The following is a 16,493-nucleotide window of genomic DNA, read 5'->3' as shown; positions in this document are numbered from 1 at the left end:
CAATGTAATTGTTGAAATCATTTAGTCTCTGCAGCCACAGATCCGCAATTAAGTGTTTATAATGACCAACTGCCGTTATAAAAAACGTAAAAGCGCTATGTATATACAATTAAGACTATATTTGGCTTCTGAAAAAAAATCATGCCCTTGCACTACATAATAACATTTATATATTGTTAATGTGACATTTCACAATTTATTAACTCATTTCTTTGATAATTTTCAGGGTTAGCGCGAACGCAGACCCCACACAAATAAATTGCGTACCCGAGTAACCCACATTTGGGGCTATCGCAGGCGTCAGCCCAACCGAAGTGCAATGGAAGGGCCTCTTCCTGGGGAAACCTCCTTTTTGATCAAGGTGTTCCCTGTACCAGGTAAGTATGATTTGTTAAAGTCAAATTATTATTTATTGTCGTTCACTATATTCGCAATCATGTTAAATTGACAAAAGTAATGAAATTATCTAAGCTTGTCTGAAATATAATTATTCATAAAATGTTACATTTAAATCAATTTTTGTGAGGTAGAAAAATATTCCTGAACTATAATTTATATTTTAATATAACTTACTTATTTGTTTTAACATGTTTGATTACAGAATATTGAATTTATACATAGCGGAAGTGAACATTATTTTATAAATAGCATATGCTACTAACAAAGCCTTATAAGGCAATCCAAAAATAGCTTAAGAGATTGAGTCAACCATGTAGTTCTATTTATAGTTGAGAACGTAAGGCATTTCAATTGTACGCTATCTCGCCCCTTAACAACTCCAAGAAAACCAATTAAAACCAATGTAATAATTCATCGTTGTTTAAAGAGAATACTCACTCTAGCCAGATTTGAACCATATGCAAAAACAAACATATAAACACTTAGAACTGTCTTGTAATTTTTATTAATTTCATCGACATCGACGATTATCAATCAATAGTTGCGTATTTTATCGGGCGTCAAACAAGGTTTGTGTATTTTATTGAACCTTCGATACATGTTTGCGTATTTATTGTATCGAGTCTCCAATAAAGATTGGCGTATTCTATCGAAGGGGCAATCGATGTTGGCGTATTTTATCAAGTCGTCAATCAAGTTTTGCGAATTCTATCGAGGCTTTAATCAAGGTTTTCTTACTTTATCGGGGTTTCAGTCAATGTTTGTTTGTTTTATTTTATCGAGGCTTCAATCAATGATTGCGTATTTTATAGAAGCTCAATCAAGGTTTGATTATTGCATCGATCCTTCATTAAAGACTTTCGTATTTTATCGAGCAGTCAAACCAGGTTTGAATATTTTATCGAATATTTATTTAAGGCTGTGACTACGGCATTTTTAGGTATCCGTTTAAAGTTCAAAAATGCTATTTGTTTCGTCCCCTAGACCTATTCGGACGGCGAAATCAGGCTCATTACTCGAAACTATGGCGCACCAAAGGGGTCGAATTTTAACTTCTGCTGCAGCAGAAAAAAAGTACTGCTCGAGCAGCATTGAAAGGGGCCTTTTCACAGATTTTGGCATGTTTTGAAGTTTGTCATTAAATGCTTTATACTGATAATTGTAAACGTTGGATATAAAAAGCTCCAGTAAAAAATCAAGAATACAATTACAAATAGAAAAAAGGTAACCCTCAGCAGGGTTCGAACCACTGACCCCTGGAGTCCAGGAGTAAAAAGTTTCCTGCTTAGACCACTCGGCCATCCTTCCGGATACAATGACGAAAGTATTTTATACTTTATATAAGCAATCTTCGTAATTTCACAAAATATAACGACAACAACAGAACTCTCCAAATTATTAATTCGTTTCGCGTTGCAACGCTTTATAATTTTCAGGTTTTTATATCGTCAAAAGATGCATATAATGGCTATTTTAGAGCATGGTAAATGTTCAGTATTACTGTTTCCTCACAAATATCACAACTAAAACGAAAATTTGCGAATCTGAAACAACATTTTTCAATTTTGTCAATTTCCCCAAACGTTAAAATGCCGCTTTAAATGCTGCTCGAGCATTAAATTACTGATCGAAAGGCATATTTGCTGCTCGAGCAGTATCTAGATGCTGCTCGACCAGCAAAATTCCTGCCCGAGCAGCATTTTTCGGCGAAGCTGTTTAACGTCACTTTTGACCTTAGGTGACCTTAAGGTTACATTCATAAAAATGCCCGCGGCTACCCACGAATGAATACACTTCATTTAGTCCATTGGCTGATATGAGATTACCACCAGAAAGTATTTTTCTGAAGATAATAATAAAAAATGCTTGACGGTTGGTTTTGTCTTTTTAAAACAAAGAAGAAAAATGTGGTGGGAAATCCCATTATGTGATGCAGCTCTGCGTGACGTAATATTGTTGACGTGTCTGTCGAAAACGCAAACAGTATGTTGACGTTTTTATGTAGAACATTAGCGCTTAATTTGAACATTTAATTTTGAAATATAAATTGCTTTGGGAGTGGCTCTATACATGGAGTAAAGATTTCCGAAAACTTCTGAAATTAAAGTCACATAGACCTTTACTCGTGTTGTATCATAAACTCAATCTTCACTGCCGGAAAGCAAGCTGTGACGCCATGCAATGGCTTCTAGAACGCACGAAATTGCGATGAACATCTGTAGTACCAGTCAAATGTCTGTATTGGGTAGCCGTAGATCTCGATTATGCGGTGCATTCCTGTTTTGTGTGTTTGGATGGGGGTGGGTTTAGAGAGGGGAACTATTTTTATACATGAATAAACAAACGTTCTGTATTTATGGGATTTAAAGTTCCTGTGGTTTGACTTCAAGTTTAGTGGCTTCTTATTGCACCTGTGTATAACTTTTTGTTGAATTTATCCTTTGCTCACATGACCTTGTACAACCGCGGCTAAGTTTCTTTCGTGAAAACTACCTATCATGCAGTAACCAGTCTGATACTATCGTAATTCTAGCTTAAATGTTGTTGCATTAACTTTGATGAACCAATCACACAAATTGTAATACCTTGGTATAAGCTATTTAAACAATTGTGTGCTGTCTGCAGCAAATTGTGTTCGTTCGAGCAGTAAATGGATCAAATGCCACACGAAGAACATGTGCGGTTCATGGATGGAGGGAAAGGGCGTACAATTATTCATCTGCACAAAGAGATCTGATTTCGTTATCCACAAATAGGGGATATCGAAATCAAAGCTTCATCTGTAGATCTTTAGCAACTAATAGTACACAGTACAGTCGATCTTGTATAAAACGACCACTCGGAAGCAAAACATGAATACCTCTGAAACCAGGTGAAGGTTTAACCGGAGCGTTCCACATGACTAGCACCCTGTATTAAGCTGTCATTTGTCTTATAGAACACATTTAAATGTATTGAAGACGGTCATATAACACAAGATTGACTTATGTTGCATTGTCTTTTTTAACAAGCGTGGTATGACATTAATGCTTTTCACGGGAGTTAACAATGTCCCTCCATAACCCACTTATTGTGGAATAGAGTAATTCGGTCATAACATACTTTCAGGAATCGAGCGATACGACATTGTCTCCATGACGTCGACATGCAAAGGCCGATCATGGACAGCACTTAACGAACCAGACGAAATAGCAACTTATCTCTGTGTACCATACACAGAACACTACAATATATCATGTGTACCATACACAAAACACTACAATATAGCATGTGTACCATACACAGAACACTACAAGATATCATGTATACCATACACAGAACACTACAAAATATTATGTGTACCATACACAGAACACTACAAGATATCACGTGTACCATACACAGAACACTACAAGATATCACGTGTACCATACACAAAACACTTCAAGATATGACGTGTATCATACACAGAACACTACAAGATATCATGTGTACCATACACAGAACACTACAATATATGATGTGTACCATACACAGAACACTACAAGATATCACGTGTACCATACACAGAACACTACAAGATATCACGTGTACCATACACAGAACACTACAAGATATCATGTGTACCATACACAGAACACTACAAGATATGATGTGTACCATACACAGAACACTACAAGATATGACGTGTACCATACACAGACCACTACAAGATATCACGTGTACCATACACATAACATTACAAGATATCATGTGTACCATACACAGAACACTACAATATATCATGTGTACCATACACAGAACACTACAAAATATGACGTGTACCAAACACAGAACACTACAAAATATCACGTGTACCATACACAGAACACTACAAGATATGACATGTACCATATACAGAACACTACAAGATATCATGTGTACCATACACAGAACACTACAAGATATGATGTGTACCATACACAGAACACTACAAGATATGACGTGTACCATACACAGAACACTACAAGATATGACGTGTACCATACACAGAACACTACAAGATATGAAGTGTACCATACACAGAACACTACAAGATATCATGTGTACCATACACAGAACACTACACGATATCATGTGTATCATACACAAAACACTACAAGATATGATGTGTATCATACACAGAACACTACAAGATATGATGTGTACCATGCACAGAACACTACAAGATATCACGTGTACAATACACAGAACACTACAAGATATGACGTGTACCATACACAGAACACTACAAGATATGACGTGTACCATACACAGAACACTACAAGATATCATGTGTACCATACACAGAACACTACAAGATATCATGTGTACCATACACAGAACACTACAAGATATGACGTATACCATACACAGAATACTACAAGATATGACGTGTATCATACACTGAACACTACAAGATATGAAGTGTACCATACACAGAACACTACAAGATATTATGTGTACCATACACAGAACACTACACGATATCATGTGTATCATACAAAGAACACTACAAGATATGATGTGTATCATACACAGAACACAACAAGATATGATGTGTACCATACACAGAGCACTACAAGATATCATGTTTACCATACACAGAACACTACAATATATCATGTGTACCATACACAGAATACGACAAGATATCACGTGTACCATACACAGAACACAACAAGATATGATGTGTACCATACACAGAACACTACAAGATATGGTGTGTACCATATACAGAACACAGCAAGATATCACGTGTACCATACACAGAACACTACAAGATATCATGTGTACCATACACAGAACGCTACAAGATGTCATGTGTACCATACACAGAACACTACAAGATATCATGTGTACCATACACAGAACACTACAAGCTATGACGTGTACCATACACAGAACACTACAAGATATCATGTGTACCATACACAGAACACTACAAGATGTCATGTGTACTTTACACAGAACACTACAAGATATCATGTGTACCATACACAGAACACTACAAGATATTATGTGTATCATACACAGAACACTACAAGATATCATGTGTATCATACACAGAACACTACAATATACCATGTGTATCATACACAGAACACTACAAGATATCATGTGTACCAAACACAGACCACTACAAGATATCATGTGTACCAAACACAGAACACTACAAGATATCATGTGTATCAAACACAGAACACTACACGATATCATGTGTATCATACACAGAACACTACATGATATTACGTATACCATACACAGATCGCTACAATATATCATGTGTACCATACACAGAACACTACAAGATATCACGTGTACCATACACAGAACACTACAAGATATCACTTGTACCATACACAGTACAAGATATCACGTGTACCATACACAGAACACTACAAGATATCATGTGTACCATACACAGAACACTGCAAGATATCATGAGATTTTCTGACACAGACAAGTCTGTGACCGACTTACCAACGCCATGGAAGAATTGAAAATTGATTGTGTTCTACTAGTTTTAATTTCATGTTGGTGTGTTACACTTTACGCCTGTTAGTGTTGTGTATGGTTTATGAACTCCGACATATCGAGACATATCGAGACTCCACTGTAGCTGAATTATATTAAAAATGACGTTAAAATGAACCAAATTGCATCAAATAAACCTGCCCTTTTGCCCAATACTACTTGTGAACATGGTTTAGAATATCAGTAGTAAACGACTTAAGAAATCGTAAAGGATGTTATTGCCTGTAATAAGCAATTGCTCTCTTTGTTTCAATGTTTTCTACTAGATAATTGTCATTTTTCATCATCTGCTTTCCATTTTAAAAACTCTTAAATAACCACATGAAGTAGAGGAACGTATCGTCCACCTCGATCGAAAAGGACGTACATCCAGCTTTACCAAGTTGGAGGTACGTCCTTTTCGATCGATACGTACGATATGTTACTTATTTTACGGTGTGTCAGGGTTGTGCAGATACCTCAGAATGTTCGGACAAATGTACGGACGGATACCATGAACAGTGCATAAACTCCGCCTGCTCCTGTCATACACGTGAGTTACAAATGGAAAAACAAAACAATAGGCCGTATGCGTATGTCGTCGATTTCATTAAAAAGGAAGTAACTGTCTGTTATTTGTTCCAATCTGAAGTTATATCCTTTTTTAATGAAGCCGACACTATCTGAATGTGTTTGTTTGCAGAAAGTCTTATGCATCATCTACCTGTAAATTATTTATATGTTTAATCTGTTCGCGCTTTTGTTCTCATAAAACCTGTTTATTGGCTGACTTAATGGAGCGGCAGGGAACAAGACACAAACGATTTCAAAACGTTCGTATAATTATCCCCACGCTTTTCAAAAAAGATATTGTGGTTATCTCTGGCGTCTGTCCGTCCGTCCTGGCCACTATCTCCTCCTACACTATAAGCACTAGACCCTTGAAACTTACACACATGGTAGCTATGAGCATATGTGCGACCCTGCATTTGGAATTTTGATCTGACCCCTGGATCAAAAGTTATGGGGGCGGGGCAGTTTTTCTTATATGGCTATAGGGGCAGTTTTCCTTGCATGGCTATAGTAAAACCTTGTTAACAATCTTGTTTAGGTTATTTTACAATAACTTCTTCATTTCTACACCGATTTACTTCAAATTGATACTGAACATCTCTTAGGACAATACGGTCAATCTCAACTATGCTTAGCCCCATTACCAACGCTGGGGCGCCCCGCCCACATAGACCACGCCCACCCAAGATTGTGTTTTAACATAAATTCTTCATTTATTCACTTCAAATTAATACTGAACATCTCATGGTCAAGATCCCGAGCTATTCCGGCATAATTATCTTCACATCCAGATTGGCGGTCAAGACCCAGAGCTAATTCATAATTAAAATACAAGCCAGATTGGCAGACAAGACCCCAAGCTTTTTCAACATAATTAAAATCCAAGCCAGTTTGGTGGTCAAGATCCCAATCTATTTCAGCATTATTAAAACCCAAGCCATTTTGGATGTCAAGACACCGAGATTTTCCGGCATAATTAAAATCCAAGCCAGATTGGCGGTCAAGACCCCGAGCTACATGCATTTCAGCATAATTAAAATCCAAACCAGATTGGCGGCCAAGACCCCAAGCTATTTCAGCATAATTTAAATCCAAGCCAGTTTGGTGGTCAAGATCCCAAGCTATTTCAGTAGTATTAAAACCCAAGTCATTTTGGCAGTCAAGACCCCAGGCTATTTCAGCATAATTAAAATCTAAGCCATTTTTGTGGTAAAGACCCCAAGCTATTTCAGGCTTATTAAAATCCAAGCCAGTTCAGTGGCCAAGATCCAGAGCTTTTTCAGCAAATCCAAACCAGATTGGAAGTCAAGATCATGAGCTATTTTAGCATAATTGAATCCAAGCCAGATTGGCGGTCAAGTCCCCGAGCTATTTCAGCATAATTAGAGTCAAAGCCAGTTTAGTGGTCACGATCCAGAGTTTTTCAGCAAATCTAAACCAGTTTGGTGGTCAAGACCCCGAGCTATTTCGGTATAATTAAAATCCAAGCCATTTCGGCGGTCAAGACCCCGGGCTATTTCAGCATTTTCAAAATACATGCCAGTTTGGTGATCAAGATCCCAAGCTATTTCAGCATCATTAAAACCCAAGCCAGTATGGTGTTCAAGATACCGAGCTTTTTCAGCATAATTAAAATCTAAGCCAGTTTTGTGGTCAACACCCCAAGTGGTTCAGCCTTATTAAAATCCAAGCCAGTTTGGTGGTCAAGATTCTGAGCTATTTCAGCCTAATTAAAATCTAAGCCAGTTTGGTGGTCAAGATCCCGAGCTATTTCAGCATATTTGAAATCCAAGCCACATTACCCACCCCAGAGCCACGTCCACATAGGCCGCACCCACCCAAAATTGCCTTTTTGTCGTCCTGGCCACTATCTCCTCCTTCACTATTATCACTAGAACCTTGAAACTTAAACAATGATCGTTAGATTGAATACGAATTTGCTTACGAATTGCGAAAACATAACATTTTGGTTAAATTGAAAACGGATTTCTCATGTAGGCCAATATCAATTGTAGGAAGAAGGAGAAATCGCTCATTAAGAGCAATTTCCTTTTCGAGTGTTCTTTTTGATGATATGTAAAAGCCAGGACTTGTTTCGTACCGGATAAGGATATTTATTGTAATAGGAATTCAGTGAATCAACAAATGAAGTTACTGTTCCTAAAGACATCATGGTTTAATGAATCCAAAACACGGCATAAAGTAGATGACTTTGAAATACAGTCAGATGATGCGTTTCTAAAATGGATGAGTCAAGATGAGCACGTTCTCTTTTTATCACAATGATTTCTACCCTACCATATGTGTTACCATATTCTGTTAATTATCTGTCGTCTGCGAAATCTTTCAATTTAGGACAGTCCAAATGGTGTCGTTTGGCACAAGGTTACGTTACTTCCCTTTATAAACCTTAGCAGACGGAAACCTTTATTTAAAAAAAAAGCTCTGAATAGGTTATCGTTAACGTGCGTTATCGCTCTACTGTTTTGTTTGAGATTATAAAGTATTCTGAAATTTATTGTGGTATTATTCTTCTTGGTGGGTGGTTACGAGATTCTATCTTACAGAAACTGAAAATAATCTAAGTGACATATTGTCCTTTTGTTCAAACAGTACTCAAAATTACCACAAGCTGGGTTTACTTCCTTTCCTGGCTAGACGGACGAAATGCCGTCCTGCATCAGACGGTACCCATGACACCTCTTTAAGTGATCTCTTTGTGTAGAACCTTCATGATAAAGTTACCTCGTTTTATTTTCAGCCACTGCGATGCTGCCAGTAAATGTCCACAAGGGGCCGGGTCAGGATGTCCACCATTCTGTGCTACTTCCTGGAATCAACAAGTGTGTCTGTGCAAATGTAACGAAAGCAAATATATCATGTAAAGCATACATTTGACTCCCGTTATTTCAAAGTCGGATTCGTCGAACTATTGAATATCTCGAAATACAGATTAAGCCCCTTCTAACATTTGAAATCCATACTATTTCTAAATATAAAGCCATGAGTATAATTTCAAAGTTTAACAACTGCTTAATACGGGCTGATACCATTGCTAAATGCTTCTAAAGGAGCTTTCATTGAAGAAATGCTCATGTACTAAATCGGATGACTCGAATATCTGTTATCTCGAAGTATCTACCGGTATCTTGTTTTGTTCTTTGACATATCGGGATTCCACTGTACTCTGGATAAGAATGGGTTTACTATTAAAAGTTTTGGTCCAAAGATGTTGTGCTGTTTTCTTACATGTAAAGTATTGGAGAACAACTTGTTTTGTGCACATTTAAGGTCGCACTGACTTGTAAAAACTGTATAACTAAGACAAACGTGTATACTTGCATTCATAAAGTAACGGAAAAGCAGTGCGAATCACACATCCTTTCTCATTTTGTTAAGCACCATTGAAATGTGACTTGATCGAGTCTTGCTGCAGAATGTCGTAAGACGTGTAAGGGCACTAATTCACAAATTGTACCCCAGAAGGCTTGAATTGGATGCGTTTGGAACTAAGTTTATGTTCCACATTCAAGCACTTTCTTAAACGAATTTACGATACGTCTTAGAGACCAATACATCATGAAGAGAAACTATTAACAATTCACCAAAACTGAGTATGTATAAAAATATAAAGTCATCGTACCTTGGCATCCTATGCATGCGAAAATACAGGCATTGTTATTCGCAATTTAGATTAGGTTCCCATTAACTTGAAATAGAAAGGGGTCGGTATTCTAATGTTCCAAAACAAGAAACAATTTGTAAAATTTGTAATCCAAAACAAGTTGAAACGGAATATCACTTTGTTCTTATCTGTCCAATTTTTAAATATTTAAAGGCACGATTAATTCCGAGTAAATTTCGTATAAATCACAATGTAATGAAATTTCATACATTAATGTCAAGTCAAAATGAAACTTATATTAAGGACCTAACGTCGTATATGCACCTTGCTTTAGTTAGACAGAATGAGTTACTTACGTTGTAGGGTAGCTACTTATCTTTAACTACCTTGCCCAATATGCTAATTCTAAACCAGTTCATGTTTGATGATGTTTTGTGCGCCAATGCTTGTGTATATATGCAATTTTGTTCCAGAACTTGTGTCAGGGACCGGTTGCCTGTATATCACAATAAACCTTTGTTGTTGGTGGTGATGTACTCATTGCAGACATTTTATTAAAATGGTTAAATAATAATGGAAATAATATATTCTAACAATTATTAATTATATAAAAACGACTAAAAATGTGACTTCTAAGGAGTGTACAAGGTATCACAATAGCCTTTCCAATTTAATTGCCCCGCTCCTTGGTGACAATGGTTTTCGAGGAATCACAACGATTGTTGAACTCAACTGAAACAGTATTCGAAAAAATGTTCAGATCAAGTTTAATGAAGATTTTACTACAATATCACTTCTAGAGCGTAAATACATATTTGCTTGTTGACAAAAACATCATCTTGTTATCAAAGTTATACTTATGAGAACCAAAAAATGCTTCTAAAATATCATTTCACAGAAAAACGTTACAAACATTTCGGTGACAAAACTTTCAAACCTTTAACACAATGTTATTGTTGAAATCATTTAGTCTCTGCAGCCACAGATCCGCAATTAAGTGTTCATAATGACCAACTGCCGTTATAAAAAACGTAGAAGCGCTATGTATATACAATTTAGACTATATTTGGCGTCTGAAAAAAAATCATGCCCTTGCACTACTTAATAACATTTATATATTGTTTTTGTGACATTTCACAATTTAATAACTCATTTCTGATAATTTTCAGGGTTAGCGCGAACGCAGACCCCACACAAATAAATTGCGTACCCGAGTAACCCACATTTGGGGCTATCGCAGGCGTCAGCCCAACCGAAGTGCAATGGAAGGGCCTCTTCCTGGGGAAACCTCCTTTTTGATCAAGGTGTTCCCTGTACCAGGTAAGTATGATTTGTGTGTGTGTATTTGAGATTTATTTACAGGTCGTCCAGCGTCTTCTCGACTACAGATGTATCGACCTGCCCCTGTGACCCTTCAGGGGAGAAAATAAGGTCATATTATACATCATAGCACGATGGCCAATGAGACCTTAATGTGACTAGATGCTTTTTTTTTTTTTTTTTTTTTTTTTTTTTTTTTTTTTTTAATGGATTATGTAGTGGTTTGCCTTTTATCAAAATGGTTTTTGTAGTATTCCTATTATCTCTAGAGTATCATTATCCTTATTGGCATTAATGTTAATTCCTTAAAGTTTGTGTGTGGTTTTTGTGCTCTCCGCCCCAAGAGGTGTTAGTGGGGGTTCGAGCGGGATACAGAGGGCGCCCCGATTCCAGAGGCGCCCCTGGTTCTTTTAAGTGCCCGGTGTACAGCACCGATACACTGCACCCCCGTTTAACGTCCCTCGCGGAGGACTTGTTAGTACATAAACATAGATTAGTACAGATATTACTCTATTGCCCTGTGTCTTGGTGTAAATTCACATGGGCTCTCTCTGTTGTGCTGTTGGATATTGTCAGGTGTTTAATGGTGTTGCAAGGGTCAGAATAGTTTTGAAGTTTAATATAGTAGAAAAGGGGCTGCGTTTGTGTGGTTGGACCGAGATGACTGATTGGTTGTTGGTGGTACAGGGAGAACAATATCTGGTTCTACACTTTCTTTCTTTGGGAGACAATTTTCACGCGCCTTTTTTTGTTTTTGAGAGAGAGAGAGAGAGCGCGCACGTTCTTCTTCCTGTTTATATTGCTAGTGGTTACACAGATGGTTATTATATGTATGATTTGTTAAAGTCAAATTATTATTTATTGTCGTTCACTATATTCGCAATCATGTTAAATTGACAAAAGTAATGAAGTTATCTAAGCTTGTCTGAAATATAATTATTCATAAAACGTTACATTTAAATCAATCTTTGTAAGGTAGAAAAATATTCCTGAATTATAATTTATGTTTTACTATAACTTACTTTTTTGTTTTAACATGTTTGATTACAGAATATTGAATTTATACATAGCGGAAGTGAACATTATTTTATAAATAGCATATCCTACTAACAAAGCCTTATAAGGCAATCCAAAAATAGCTTAAGAGATTGAGTCAACCATGTAGTTCTATTTATAGTTCAGAACGTGAGGCAGTTTAACTGTACGCTATCTCGCCCCTTAACAACTCCAAGAAAACCAATTAAAACCAATGTTATAATTCATCGTTGTTTAAAGAGAGTACTCACTCTAGCCAGTTTTGAACCATATGCAAAAACAAACATATAAACACTTATGTTTTAGATTCCATTACATTTTATGACAAACATAAATTATTTATCATCTAACCATTTAGAATAAAAACAAACACATTTGTTTAGGTGTCATGACAAGCAGGGTATTTTATTTCTTGAAACACACGCACGGAGTGGGTGTTTGTATCTGACAGGGCTTTCTACACATAAATGCAAGAAACAAATCTTCTGACGATCGTATGTGTTCAATGAGCAACAGATATCGACCCCAATGGCACCGCTCAGTTGAAAAGTCTCGAGACGTCAGTAAACGTTGCGACATCCTTCTCATATATTTAAGAACTGAAACGATACTAAATCCATTCTGTAGAACACGTCGTTATACGTATAATTAAACATGCTAATGCGTTACATGTGAATAATTGAATATTATTAATACCCATCAGACGTCAAGCCTAAACTCAAAATCATACAATTGCACAATTTAACTACACAATTCAAAATCACAAGCCCAATCAAGGACGCCACGGCCTTAACAACCGCCCGTCCGCCGCCGATGCCCAAAGCGCACCGAGGACGCCCCCTATGCCCACCCACAACGCCTATTTGCGAAAAGTACATAAAGTGAAGCATAAGTTTTGATAAAACAGCTGCGATAATTACAAGATTTATTCATTACCATCAATTAAGAGAAGTGCACATGACTTCACGTACACCCCAAACAATAATCGGTGGTAACGAACGATTCAGGTGTAACCGCGAGCGGGATACGCAACCCTACTGCTTATTTTTCATTTTTCTTTTAATGGCAGGGGGACGTATGAGCACCCATGGCTCAAGACCGGTGTCTAGGTGCCTTCATCACCTCCTGAAACCTCTAATTTTAGAGAAATCTACAAATAATCAGCTGTTACTATATCGTAAACGTTAAGTATTCTTTTTAGAAAACTATGTAAATCCCATGGTAAAATGTCCGGAACCAATGCCCCTTTCTATCTCAAGTCAGTCATCCGTCTGCTCTCATAAAACTCACTGAAACACATAAAACATAATATTAACATCAACACACAAACAGAGCATAAATAAATAAAACGATTTAAATCAAGTCTTCGCTCTACCCTGCTTGCCTGTCGAATGACTAAACCTACAAATCTGTGCACGAGGAAATCTTGATTTCCGCACCATTGGACATATATCACCTTCAAAAACCTGTATAACCAGTTTATTCATTCACACAACGATAATAAATACATTTATGTTTTATATTCCATTACATTTTATGACAAACATAAATTATTTATCATCTAACCATTTAGAATAAAAACAAACACATTTGTTTAGGTGTCATGACAAGCAGGGTATTTTATCGACAGAAAAAGAACGGGGCAAAAAAAACAACGCACAACTAACAACATACAACACCAAGTACCATATATATTTACAAATCCAAACGAGAAGAAACAATTGTTTTTGTTTCATCCGAATCTCTCACGCAGTGATCCTAAGCGCCAACAGTCTTCCACTGCCCATGCTTTTTTAACACTATCAGATACACCGCTATTTGCAACAGCAGTTGCTCCCCCTGACCGAAATTAATGCAACCCGTAAACATTAGGTTTAAGTCAAATTTCACGAAAGATGTGGTGCAAAATATCTAATTTTCTACTGTAACTCATCTGCTTTGAGCCAACTAAAATGTATTTATTCATTTTCGTACCATTTGTTATGTTTCTAAACGAAACATATATTGCAATATCTAGAATAGTTTCAATCAAGATACTTTTTTTCAAGTAGAAGACAGGGCATAAAACTGCATTTGTTTTACAAAATGTCAAAACCTGTTCGCCCTTGCACAATTGAACCATTTTACTATAGAAAATAATAATTATAGCACAATCCTCAAAAATCTTGTATCGCATCCTTTCAATTCAAAGTCCCCAAACCGCCAAACCCCCCAAAAAACGCACCAAACACACCGTTACACATCTCACATCAAAGAATCAAAGCCTCTAAACATCCGCTTTAGTCACTAAGCACCTCCGAACCAGCGGCCCAGAATTGGCCCTTTTCAATCCATCATCAGAAAACACAACCAGACCAGAATTACAACGACCACACGATCCCACAACCTCATGAGCCCACGAAATGCCACACACAATCGCGTCTACCCCAGAGGCAGACAGACACGAAACACACACACCAACATTTTAAATTGACTTTCTGTAACAAAACCGTTTCCCTTGCTTTCTTTTTTGCAAGTATTTTCCAATTTCAAATAAATATTACCCTTGCTATCTTTTTTGCAAGTATTATACTTTTAAAACTATTATTTTTAACCCTTGCTTTCTTTTTTTGCAAGTACTGTTTTTGCTTTCTTTTTTGCAAATATTCCATTCCTCGTGTACTGTACACGACTTCGTAAGCACCAGGTGCAAACGGACATACACCAACATGGTTTCTATACATACTTAATGGCTATAAAAAAACAACATCCATTGAATCATTTCTACACATATAAACACGTGAAAAATCCCAACTATACCATAAGTATAGCAAAACAGTCAAACCATTCATATCACTGATTCACATATAAACGACATATAGTATAGTTAAATTCGAATAACAAGAACATTTCTTGAAAAAGGTCTTGAACTGAAACAGAGTGGTTATTACTCATACAAATAGTTTTCCCTTTGTCAAACACAATAATATCATTCTCAAAGTGCATTTGTACATTACAAGCCTCAAATAAGAATGGCCAAAATGCTGCACTAGGCCATCTGTGTACCACCAAAACGCCATATGCGTTGCATTCTAGAAAGTGCAAAATTGTTTTTCCTACGAGATAAATAGGGGCATTAACCAACTCAAATCGGCACCCCAAAACTGTGTAAAGCAATCTGCTTCTGTTTCAAAATCAAAGAATTTTAAATTATATATTTAAGTATTTCCATTTTAACAGTAGCCAAGCGATCAATCAAAATCGGACCCGAGCTACCATTTAAATACTCAAAGAAATCTCGTGAGATTTACCATTCATCTGTATTGCTCATTTTACTTATACTGACAATGGAGTTTAATTCTCTTGGAACCCATTGTATTTCTAGTCCTATATTCATCTTCAAACACATACTAAAATGCTTAGTGCTAGATCATGTTACTAAATTTTAGAACTTCCTACCTTTACCAACTTTACACGTGATTCAGAGTCAGAAAACCTCTTAACAGCCCCCCACCCTTAAAAAAATCCCATAGGCACGTAAAACTAGAACTACTCCATTAAGTATTCTATAAGTAGAACTTGTATTGCAATCGTCATTTGACCATATATCGTGAAAAATAAAACCTAAACTTTTAAAACTTCCGACACATGTAGTTTTACTAAAATGTCTTGATTGTATGCCATCTATGCGACCTAGGGCTATAACTCTATGCATTGACGGTCTAGAAACGATTTCAGAATAAAGATATCTAGTCTTTACCTAGCCAGACTACCAATAACAGGCATCATTGAAACAATTTTCCCCGTACATCTAGCTAAATCCCTTGCCGAAACCATTGGCATGGAAGAAAATACCTTTAAAAGAGTATTTTTAAAATCAGTTATTCTTCTATCGAGAATTTCAAAAGAAAACATTTGGCTATCCCAGATTAATCCTACCCATTCTAGCCTCTGAACTGGTACTTATATTGACTTGTCCTCATTGATCACAAATCCAGCTTCCGGCTTCATTCACGGCTACACTTGATTGACTAACAACATGAGGGAT

At 36.7% G+C, this 16,493-nt stretch overlaps 2 non-coding genes across 2 annotated transcripts; both read right to left on the bottom strand.

The window, feature by feature from the left end:
• Window positions 1-222: 222 nt before the first annotated feature.
• Window positions 223-385, bottom strand: LOC127859085 (U1 spliceosomal RNA). The gene has a single exon (XR_008039276.1). It is a non-coding gene; the product is annotated as a U1 spliceosomal RNA (small nuclear RNA).
• Window positions 386-11,276: 10,891 nt separating this feature from the next.
• Window positions 11,277-11,439, bottom strand: LOC127859097 (U1 spliceosomal RNA). The gene has a single exon (XR_008039285.1). It is a non-coding gene; the product is annotated as a U1 spliceosomal RNA (small nuclear RNA).
• Between the last annotated feature and the right edge of the window lie 5,054 nt (window positions 11,440-16,493).

This window comes from Dreissena polymorpha, chromosome 14 (genome assembly GCF_020536995.1).
Source record: "Dreissena polymorpha isolate Duluth1 chromosome 14, UMN_Dpol_1.0, whole genome shotgun sequence".
NCBI classification, from domain to species: domain Eukaryota; kingdom Metazoa; phylum Mollusca; class Bivalvia; order Myida; family Dreissenidae; genus Dreissena; species Dreissena polymorpha.
This window is presented reverse-complemented; position numbering and strand designations above follow the sequence as displayed.